The sequence below is a fragment of the Furipterus horrens genome, unplaced genomic scaffold (genome assembly GCF_987537825.1).
Source record: "Furipterus horrens unplaced genomic scaffold, mFurHor1.1.pri manual_scaffold_11, whole genome shotgun sequence".
Taxonomy (NCBI): domain Eukaryota; kingdom Metazoa; phylum Chordata; class Mammalia; order Chiroptera; family Furipteridae; genus Furipterus; species Furipterus horrens.
The window spans coordinates 63,549,127-63,561,265 of NW_028327181.1; positions in this window are offsets into that span (position 1 = coordinate 63,549,127).

Consider the following 12,139-nt stretch of genomic DNA (forward strand, 5'->3'; position numbering starts at 1 on the left):
GGAATACAACTACCACAAAACCAGAAATAACCAGAAGTTCCAGAAAATAAATGGAAGTCCAACGTAGGAAGTTATAAAGAAGTGGTGCTCATCCAGAAGGGTAGGAGGTGTGAAGCTGGGGTGGAGAGGTCAAACTGTGCTGGTGGTGGCAGCAACGGCGATGATGGTGGGATGGTGGTAAGCATAGACACCCGTATTTAAGGGGAGGCGAGAAGCACCTGGAGAGCACCCCTGGCTGTAGACCAGACCCGTCAGCTTGCGATTCCAACACCAAGGAAGGCAGACCCCCATTGCCTTGGACTGTGAGGAGGCCCAGAGTGGGTGGGGACAGAGGAGGAGGCTCCCAGTCTCTCAGCGGAGAGTGAACGGCAGGAATCCATCTTGGACCCCTGCCCCCACAAAAATGCCACAACATGGTGAGAAGGGCCACCCGGTTGTGACGAGTGCATGCGGCTCCGCCCCCTATAGCATAGGAGGTGTGACAGCCCTGCCCAGAAAGCAAAGGTAAACATAAAACTGCAAGGATGGCACAGATCATGATAGAGATCCCAGTGATGCAGCTGACCAGACAGCAAATATCTACTCTAACAAAACAGCAGATAGGAAATCTTTCTGAGGCACAGTTCAGAGCTTTGGTTATAAAAATGCTTACAGACCTAACAGCAGATCTTAAACAAGACAGGGAAGGAATGATGGCTAGTCCTGCTGAAATGAACACATACAAAACAAGTGGTGAGGGATCAAATCAACAAATTGGAACACAGGGAAGGAAAAAAGAGTCAACCAGTGCAGAAAGAGGAAACGAAACGTGAGGAGAATGAGGAGAGGCTCAGAAACCCATGGGACAGCTATAAGCGGGCCAACATCCAAATCATAGGGTTGCCAGAATGTGAAGAAGAAGAAGTAGAAATTGAAAAATTATGTGAAAAAATAATGAAGCAGAACTTCCCTAACCTGGGGAAGGAAATAGACTTACAGGTCCAGGAAGCACAGAGAGTTAAAAAAAAAAAAAGGACCCTGGAAGAACCACACCAAGACACATTATAATCAAAATGTCAAAAATTAAGGAGAAAGAGAGAATTCTAAAAGCAGCAAGAGAGAAGAAGAGAATTACATACAAAGGGGTCCCAATAAGACTATCAGCTGATTTCTCAAAAGAAACTCTGCAGGAGAGAAGAGACTGGCAAGAAATATTCAAAGAAATGAAAAGCAAAAACCTACAACCAAGATTATCCAGTGAAGCTCTCATTCAGAATGAAAAGGCAGAGAAAGTGCTTCCAGGACAAAGTAAAACTGAAGGAGTTCATCAGATCCAAATCACTGTTACATGAAATGTTAAAGGGACTTGTTTAGGAGAAAGAGGATCAAAACTATGAACATTAAAATAAAAACTGTATCACAACAACCAACAACAGAAGCTAAGGAATGGAAACAAACGCAAACTAAGTAGGCAACGAGAGTGGGAAAAGAATGATAGGTAGGGGAACATTATGGGGGGAGGTCAGTGGGGAGGAGGAAGGGGGGAAAGGGAGGGAGATGGTACAGGAATTAAGAAGCATAGTAGGAGGGAGTGGAGTAGACAGGAAGATGTTGAGAAGAACTATATACACAACCAATAGGCATGGACTAAGTGGGGGTGCACTGGGCAGAGGGGAATAAAGGGAAAACAAATTGGGACAACTGTAACAGCATAATCAATAAAGCATATTTTAAAAATTGAGTTAATTATTTAGATAAGTCTAACATTGCTGGTATTTAGGAAAAGAATATTTAGTTAATAGGATCATGATTCATGTAAACAAACAATCAACATTGACCAATTAACAACCTCCTCATTTCACTTCAAATATACAGCATTATTTTAAAGATTTTTATGGGAATATGTTACAAGAAATCCTCCATGTTAAATGAAAACCACAAAGGATTTTTTTTACTTTGTTTTTATTGTCGACACTATTACAGATGTCCCCATTCCCCCCAGAAAAATTTCACAAATCAAGCAAATAGCTCACCAAATATCTTCTCTTTTTGCCTAATAAAATTAGAAAACAAGTAAACAAACAAAATGTAGGACCCAGCAAGAATTATGTTAAATTCTGAATACCTACCTTTTTCCATACCTTTCTTAAAAATGATTTTTGAGAAAGAGACAAGAAGAGAGAGAGAGAGAGAGAGAGAGAGAGAGAGAGAGAGAGAGAGAGAGAGAAACAGAGAGATGTTGGATTTGTTGTTCCACTTACCTGTGCATTCATTGGTTGATTCTTGTATGTGCTCTAACCGGAGATCAAACCCGCAACTTTGGCGTATACTCTGACCAATGGAGTTACCCGGCCAGGGTTTTCAGTTTCTTTTTTAATTCACTTTATTTATTGAGCTTTTACTGTAAAGCAGTCACTTTCTAGGCCCTGGGGATACAGAGACAGACATAAAAGGCAAGATCCCTGCTCTTCAGGTGCTCAAATTCTGCCACAGCTTTTCTCTCTCTTAACATTGTATGGGTATAAAGTCTTATTTCCTGTTGGAGATGGAATTCACATTAGAATCACTCCGGCGACCGGCGAGCTTTGAAAAATTCCCAGTACCACGACTTCACTCCGAAGTTACGAATTCAGTGGGACTTTGGTGGGGCCTGGGCTCAGGAATTTAAAAACTCCTGAGGTGATGTTCATGCACACAGGTCTGAGAACCACAGTCGGGGTGCCGTTGAAGGCTGTTTTGGGCCAGCCTCGGGGTTTCAGCAGCGATACAAGTAACTCCCTTTCAATTTTTCAAGCCTGGTGGTCGTTTTTGGTCAATCCCACTGGACGGCTAATTAGAATCCAAAAATGTGTCAGCCAGTGTCACTTTTTTAAAAAAATGTAATCTTTGTGGTATTTTTTTTCCCCATGACCATTTCGTCCCCTTATACTCCCCTCCCCCCAGCAATCCCCACGCTGTCGTCCAGTGTCACTTTAGGAACGCCTTTGTGGAAAGCCTCGCGCAGCTCAGCCCCCGGACCTCTGGTCAATCCTTTCACCGCCACACCGCTCCGCCATCGCCCTGACTTCCAGCTCCACACTGCCTTCTGCTGATGAAGCAATGCTATAGCATGGAGGTCACCACAATTAGCTCCCTGCCTCTGACTGACTGCATCCCAGGTCCGCCTTCACAAAGAACATGATTGTTCATTTTGTTCACAAGCTAGAGTTTTAAAAAGAGGAGTCTGAAAAGGGGGAGGATCAGGCTGCTTATGTACCCCACTATTTTTGTCCTTCCTAGTCTCCCATCTTTCCATTTCTGCTTATACTAACATTAGCTTGGAGAGGAGAATTCTCTTCCAGATCACTGATTCTCAATGAGCTGGATTTGCAGGCAGCGAGCCGAAATGGCCTCTTATAAGCAAATGACATTTTTTTCCTTCTCTGCTCTCCGAGGAGCCAACTTCAAAGTGAGCTAATCTCTTTCTTAATAGGCTTTACTGATTTATGCAAGAAGTAACCGGACTACAACATCCTGACTTTTTCTTCTTGATGCAACCTTGGTAAGAATCTGAAACAGGTCATGGGGCTAAGCAGCTGCTGTGCTAGGTAGAGGTGACCTCACTGCCTTCAACTCCTGGCCCAGCCAATCCCAGGTTTCGGGGTCTGCTACTTGCAGCACTGCGGTCTGTATCAGTTAGGGATGGTTTGGGTTCTAGCATCAGAAAAGCTGACTCAATCTGGCTTAACCAATAAAGGGAACTCATTCACTCACATAACTAAAACTTCAAGAAGTAACATTAGCTTCAGGCAAAGCTTGATCCAGTGGGCCTTGAGTGCCACCATAAACTATGCCTTCAGTTTGTCCTTCATTCTAGAACATCCAACTGTAAAGAGAGTCACTTTGCTTGCAGACACTTCCACTATTTACAAGTTACCTTCTTGAGACCCCTTCCAGAGGAGAAGTGATGACCTCTCCTCCACAAAGGTGGAACCCACTAGGCTGGCCACTCTCTTCTGTTTGTTTGTTTCTGTCTGTCTGTCTTTCTGGCATGAACTTGATTTGCTGCACTCCCATCGCACGAGGTGATTTTCCCATTGGTCAAGTGACCCTGTGGAAGGTAGCTGAGCTTGACCCTTCCTCCCAACGACACTGCACGTAGGTTGGAGAATCATATACAACCTCCTTACCTGGGGAAAACCCAGCTTATATCAGTTGTGGCAGCATAATTACTAACAGTATCCCCTTTGCCTCTCAAAATGGGCTCATCCGACCAATAGGAGATCCCTGCTTGGAGGGACCCTAACAGCTAGCTGGTGGGATGGTCTCAGGGCTGTTGTCCAGAGAGGTCCCTGGCTATGTGGACAAAAGATGCCGAAGTCCAGTCTGCCCTTCACCTGTAAAGTCCTGCACCTGGCACAGGGCTGGGTGCTCCAAGAGGGTGCCTTTTCTTAAGGTGCTCAGGTTAACGAATATGTGCTCATATAAATATTGGTATGATTATCGGTACACATGTGGAATGTATATTCTATATACATATAGTTGCACATTAATATCTAAGTGTACTTCATCCTGTTCAGTGGTTTCATATTTATGATGCTTTCAACTATTCTTCTTCTGATGAATTTGTTTCTCTGTCGCTGCTTTTACAAGGAGGGCTACAAGGAACATCCGTGTACCTGTACCTTTGTGTCTCATATAGAGTTTCTTGGAATACATTCTTAAAAATAAGATAGCTAGATTGAAGAGTAAGTTCACTTTAAAATTTGCTAGAAACTGTGTCATTGCCTTTCCAAAGTCCTGACTACCAAAATTCCACTTTTTGATACTAAAATGTAGTTAAAAGAAAATGAAGTGGGGCTTATCAAAAAATACTACCATATGCACCTTATTAAGGAAAGAGTGGTAAATCCTTACTGATTAATTCAACGGTTTTTGGTCTTCTGTCTGCATGTGAAATAACATGGGGGTTTAGTAAAAATCTAGATTCCCAGATCTAAACCCAAGAAATTCTACTGTGAGCATTTTAAACAACCACCCAGGGGGTTCTGGGCTGCTCTGAGAAATGATGGCACACGTTTGCATCTTAGTTATATTATTTATTAGCTGCACAGAATGTTTTTTTGTTTTTTGTTTCCAAACCCAGGGAGAAGTAGCCCCCTTTCACTGAGAGACTGGGTGCATTTCAGGCCGCTGTTTGTACAGTGCCCTGGGAGTGGTAGCTCAGTCTTACAGTCTCTCTGATTGTCACAGTCCTGTGGGATCCAGGAGCTCATGTCCCCACCTCCCACGGCCAACTAGAGCCAGATGTACAGGGGGCAGCCCCTGAGCGGCAGCTGCAAAAACCAGGGCACCGCCCGCGTGTTGCTGGCGCTGTGGAGCGCTGCAGAGGGAGAGCGCAGAGATGATGGTGCCCGCCTGTTGGAGCGTAAAGACGGCACCTGATGAGAAAAAAGAAAATCGAGAGCTTAAAAAAAAAAAAAAAAAAAAAAAAAAAAAAAAAAGGTAGTAAGGCAGGGGAGAGTGTGAGAACGGCTGCCACCAGCCCCTGTCCCGAAGGGTTTCCCAGCAGGCCCGGCCCCTCGGGCCAAGGCTCTAAGATCAGCAGGAGAGTCTCTTGCGTGGAAAATCTGGGCACTTTTCAGAAGGCTGCTTCCGCGCTGGGCCTTTGGGTCTCCCGGATGCAGCCCCGTTGCTTTTCACAGCCAGATGTTTGGGGAGCTTGTCTCTGGAGTGCAAATCTAAAAACGTTGGTGACTGATGTGGGGCACCCGCCCTCAGTTCCAATGGAGAAGCCCTGGGCCTGTGAGTCCCCGCGCGATTGTGGATTAGGGAGCCGCGTCTCAGCCCCTCCTAACCACCTCCATGCGGCTTGTTTCTCGTTTGCAGATGTGAAGCAGCAGCTGAGCGAGTTTTCAGGATTTTCCCCCCAGAGGACATTGTTTCATACGCCGCTGTCGATCTGGTGTGTCCGCGGAAGCGGGGAATTCAGGCTCTTTTTAGCTCACAGCCTTGGACACCTCTGTGTATTATCTTTGCTCTAATCTTAGCTTCGATCTTGAGCTCTCTCTGCAGGGAAGGCATACAATTGAACAGTCTGCCTCTTGTGCCAGTTCTAGTTGGAAAACCTAGTCTGGTCCAGGGAGATTTTTCCAGCAAGAGACTGTCTTTGTAAACCACCCATAAAGTGGCACTGAGGTGAGTTTGTTACTCAGCTGATCACTGGAAAGCAGGTGAAGCTAGATTCTATGTCTTGTTGAAAACTACTCCACTTTACCATTTCCAAAATAAGACAAGCCCCCACCCTTCCTGGCAGCTATATAGAACAGAAAACTAAAAGTCCTTTGAAAGAAAAGCCCCCTAAACAGCCCAGGGAATTTTGAAAACCCTTCAAGAAGTTATTGATCTCATTTGGGTGCCTCTGTCCATAGAACTTTGGTATATGGTCTGAGCGGAGCCAGAGAGTAGGGGGAACACCGGCAAATGGCAGCAGGAGGACACTTGTCAGAGGAGGCCTGGGGACAGAGGGCCATGGTGAGGAGGACAGTGAGGGACCAAGACTCGCCCATGCCAGCCTCCTTCTGGGGTCCAAGCTGAGTGAGAAAGGAAGTTTTAAGTACAGTGGTGCCTGTTGACTTGTACATGCAACAGGGGTCTTGGGTCACCACAGGGCTCAGGGTATTTGCAAGAATAGTTCCAAGTACTCACTGGACTGGGGCTGTTTCTGGGGAAGTGGTTTCCACAGCGAGAGGAGGTGAGATGTTGATGTCACCCTGGGGGCAACACTGAGCTGTTTCTTCTCACTAGAACTCTCTAGTCATTGTTTCCCTTAGCAGAGCAGAAACTTCTCTGTTATTCTACAGCTGTTCTAACTGCAGAGATGTGACAAAGTGCAATGATGCCATGAGCCCTGGGCAGCACAACCCAACCGAAGCCACATCCTGGGCTTCAGGAGTCATGAGCACAGGCAGCCTCTCAGACACCGGTTCATTCGAGAGAGGTCCGTCAAGGGCCCCAATATACACATGGAAAAGGGCACGAAGATGTGTTAGATATGGTGCTAATGTGCATAAGGAACCTTAGGCGATCTTAGCCTTTGGCCAAGGTAATCCATGGTTAGGAATCTATTTCCTATGTAAGTAACTTCAAATATGGAAAAAAGATTTATTCATAAGAATCTATGGCATCCAGCACATCGATAGCAATTTAAAACTGGACCCAATTTAAAGCATCTACAATATGGAAATGGCGAAGAAAATTATGGCATCTTCATTTGGTTGTCTATTTGGGAGCTTTTACAAACAATGCAATGATGTGGGAAACACTTATGTTATAATAAGTTAAAAAACAAAAACAAAGATACAAATTGGCTTATTTTAATTAGGACCCACCCAGTGTCCGGGAATGTCGCCAATTCCATACAATATTTTTTTGTGGATGCTGGTCCAAGGAAAGAAGGAGAATAGAAGTATCAAACAGAAGGTTCCCCCAGTCATCGACCCCCTTGACCACCTAATGTTAAAGGACTGCCCCCTCTTCCTCAATGTGGGCAACTGCAGTAATGATGACTCATTATTCTGAGAGTTCTTTCACTTTCTCCATCCCCGTCCCTGTCCCCAGGCTTCTGCTTGTATGAGATGAGTAGATGGTGTTTGTGGCAGAGCCAGTTCCACCCTAATCTGCATGTCCAGAGCCGACATGTAGCTTCATTTTCTGGTGGTAACTTTGGTACCACGAAGAGCTTAAGATTTGGACGATAGTCCTTTATAGGGCAACAAGGAAGTACACAAGTCAGCATCCTCTTTTTTTTTTTTTTAAAGGATATTTTATTGATTATGTTGTTACAGTAGTCCCAATTTTTTCCCTTTTGTTCCCCTCTGCCCAGTACCCACCTACCCTCCAGCAATCCCACCCCCCTTAGTTCATGTCCATGGGTCATGCATATAAGTTCTTTGGCTTCACCCTTTCCTATATTATTCTTAATTTCCCCCTGTCAATTTTGTACCTAAAATTATGCTTCTTAATCCCTGCACCATTTCCCCATTTCTCCCCCTTCCCCCTCCCAGCTGATACCCATCCAAATGATCCCCACACCTATGATTCTGTTCCTATTCTTGTTTTCTTAGTTGGATTTTGTTTTTATTTTTTTAGATTCAGTTGTTGATAGTTGTGAGTTTGTTGTCATTTTAATGTTCATAGTTTTGATCTTCTTTTTCTTAAGTAAGTCCCTTTGACATTTCACATAATGATGCCTTGGTGGTGATGAACTCCTTTAGCTTTGCCTTGTCTGGGAAGCACTTTATCTGCCCTTCCATTCTAAATGATAGCTTTGCTGGATAGCGTAATCTTGGTTGTAAGTCCTCGCTTTTCATCACCTTGAATACTTCTTGCCAGTCCCTTCTTGACTGCAAAGTTTCTTTTGAGAAGGTAGCTGATAGTCTTATGGGAACTACTTTGTAGGGAACTCTCATCTTCTCTTTTGTTGCTTTTAAGATTCCCTCTTGATCTTTCACCTTTGGCATTTTAATTGTGATGTGTCTTGGTGTTGTCCCCTTTGGGTCCAACTTGTTTGGGACTCTGTATTGGCTGTTTATTTCTTCCTTATGTTTCAAATCATTGATGTGAATCCTGACTTCCTTCCCTTCACTGTTGGTCCCCTGTAGGTTTTTCTTTATTTCACTTAGTGTAGCTTTCATTTCTTTCCTTATTTATTTGCCATGCTCAATGAATTCTCTGAGCATCCTTATCACCAGTGTTTTGAATTCTGCATCTGATAGGTTGGCTATCTTTGTTTCGCTTTGTTCTTTTCATGGAGTTTTGTTCTGTTTTTTCATTTGGGCCACATTTCTCTGTTTACTCAACTTGGCAGCCTCCCTGTGTTTTTTTCTGTGTATTAGGTAGAGCTGCTTTAATTCCCTGTCTTGGAGCACCTGTTACGTTGTAAGGGGCAGAGTGTTAGGTATTGACCAGGGCGGGGCAACCTGTTCCACTGCTTTGTGGTGTTGTATGTTGGGGAGGGGTCTGAGATGGAACAATGCTACTTGCTCAGCACTCGCCCTGTTTCCAGTCACTTCACTCACTTTCCATATATGACTGGTGCCCCTCTAGCTGTTGCCCTGGTGGTGGTTCCCTGAGCAGATGGGTTTGAGTGCTTTCCAGGACTGTGGCGGCCCTCTGAACAGACAGACATGGGTGGTTTCTTCTCCCGCGCAACCCCACAGCCAGAAACTATGAGGCTTTATTTTCCCAGCGCTGGGAACCTGCGCTTCAGGGTCTGGCCTGGGGCTGGGATCACTCCCCAGGTGTGAGTGTGGGACCACTCGTTCCACCAGCCGCCACCACTGCCTTGCTGCTGCCTTGCCACTGCCACACCGTGTCCTCTTCACCCCACCTCTCCATTTCTGCTGCTCCTACCCAGCTGGATGAATATTTACTCTTTAAATTCTTAGTTGTTAGACTTCCATACAGTTTGATTTTCTGGCAGTTCTGGTTGTTCTTTGTTTTGAGGTTAGTTGTGACCCTTCTTATGATTGTGCAAGGAGGTGAAGTGTGTCTACCTATGCCTCCATCTTGGCCGGACATGTGAGCTAACTTTTTATTAATCAAGAGATGAGAGAAGATTTCTCATACACACTAATCACTGGAGTTCAAAACCATTCCTGACGGGTAGTTGGAGTCTATTAGTTTCCTCAAACTGCTGTAACAAAGTACCATAAACTTGGCTTAAACAACAGAAATTTATCCTCTCACAGTTTTGGTGTATAGAAGTCCAAAATTGAAATGTTGCAGTCCAATGTTTGTGTCCCTCTCCCTCAAACTCATATGTTGAAACCTGACCACCCAATGCAATAGTATTATTTCTTTTGGCAAGTAATTAGGGTTAGATGAGATCATGAGTGTGAAGCTGACATTCACTTCCCTTTGAAGGCCTAGCAAACAATACTTAGGATTGTTAGCTGTGTATATACTGAGATTACAATTTGTGGTTGCGTTTACTTTAAAAGGCACACATGACATTTTATTTTTCTTAACGACATTCAGTCTACCTTGTATATACCTTGTCCTGTCTTTATATGAAATTAAGGATTCTACTTCCTTATGTTAATCTATGTCCCCTACATTTTTAGCAAAATGTTTTGCATGTAGCAGTAGCAGGTGCTCATCAAAGACTGGTTGGATAAATGATTGTTAGTAGGTGATAACTTGTAACAGATGAAGTTTTGATCATTCTTCTGTGAGTGCCATAATTCTAAATATTTTGTATTTGGGAAACTAAAACTTTATCTAATTAGATTTTATAGGCAATTCGACCAGTGAATGTTTTGAGTAGCAGACTTAGTATGCTTTGAGTTGCTATTTCATGTTGCTTGCCAGGCATTTTTGTTCATTGGATGTGGTGTTAAGTTGTTGGATGTCTACCTTTGTGAGACACAGTATTCCTCAAGATTAAGATAAAGGGATAACACACTTGGTGTTCTCAACTTTTAGAATATGTCCACTTGCCAAGTTGAGTAACAGTGCATGACAGCGAGTTGTCTAGGCTAAACACCAGTTTCATTAGTTTTTTGTTTTTGTTTTTTTGTGACGTGTACTTCCAGACAATAAAGGCTGGGAAGAAGGTTGTCAGGTAAATGTGTGTATGTGTGTATGCTTTGTAAGTAAAAACATTCTAGGGCTGGTTTAAGATACTCCAAAAGCACATTAACAAATGTGGTTGGTGGATTGGAATCCTGCTGTAGTGTCAAGGCTAAAAGACTAATATCCTTTACTGGTACTTTATATTCATTCTATAGACTAGAATGATGGTTTAAGTACTAACATACTAAATTCCTAGTATAAGAAATAACTCATTCCTCTAGCCATCTATTGAGTACTTTGTAGCTAATATAGCTGTTGATGGTGCAAAGACATTGACTGATGTCACTAGCTTAATTTTCTAAAATTATAGATTTAAAAAGTCTTATTCACTGGAGATTAAGTGTTTTCCTTTTTTGGAGAAAACTTTAAATGGGTATGTAAAGTACTCCGATGACATTGTTGTATGGCTGCCAACTTGTTAGTACAAAATCAAAATCATCTTGCTTTGCATAAGGTAGAGGTACTTGGCTGAATAAGGCTTTTATTTATTTTTCTTGATAAAATTCAAAGTTATTTCAGCCTATAGGTTTTATGACCTATTTTTCCAGTACCCTGAGAAGGCTGGTCTGGAAAACCTATTTAGAATAGGTATTTAGTAAAGTACTGACAGTACCTTGAAATCAAACATTTGCTAATTAAAGAAAAATTAACTCATAGTTGAAATAGAATAGTTCTTTCATTTCACTTGTGTGAGCCTGCTGAGAATACTTATGTGGAATTTTGAATTTGGAACCTCTGATGGCTACAGAAACAAAAGCTCTGGTGTCGTCCTGGGCTTGAAGAAGCCTGTCTTCCTTCGAATTATGTGAGGAAGGGATTCCATACTGATGCTAAATTTTCAGAAACCTAATTCTAGCAAGAGAGTCATCGCTGCATGAGGCCAATCCTGGAATCAGTTTCCTTTAGAAACCAGTACTATGTGCTAGACACTGGGAATAAGATGCAGCTCTTCTCTCTTGGAGTTTATGGGCCAGACGTTGTGCCAGACAGTAATTTATAAAATAGAATATAAAAGGGGCTGTGAAGGAAGCAAATTGGGTGCTAGTTATAGTGTCTGAAGAAAATGGTTTAATGTGCCGGCTTTCACACCGGAGTGTCTTCTCCACATGTGCGCACAGGGCTGACCTCTGAAAAGGCCGTCATTGCTTTTCTAGATTAATGGCCGTGTTGAGCCAAGTGGGAGGGGCACCTTTTCCCAACCATTGTAAAGGGTTGTATACTGGGTTTCAGACCCTGTTTCCCAGAGTGAATTGCTCACTATCAAAGCCCATCTGCAGAAATTTTGGAGTCGTCCCTGACTCAGTGGTAGCCCCCACCTAACAGAGTGGCAAGTGAAGAATCAGACGTGGATTCTGAGAATTTCCAGGAAATGACAACATTTTAGAACTGTAAAGTGTGTCCCCTTCCCAGCCACCCACACTGATGTTCATTCTGTAGGTCAGCTACTTTTTAAAAAGCAGTGTAGCCAAAGGGCAGAAGAATGTCACTCAGATTTCAGCTTTAAGGGGGAGTTCAGGTTGCAGGAGCTTGACCAGCACTTGGG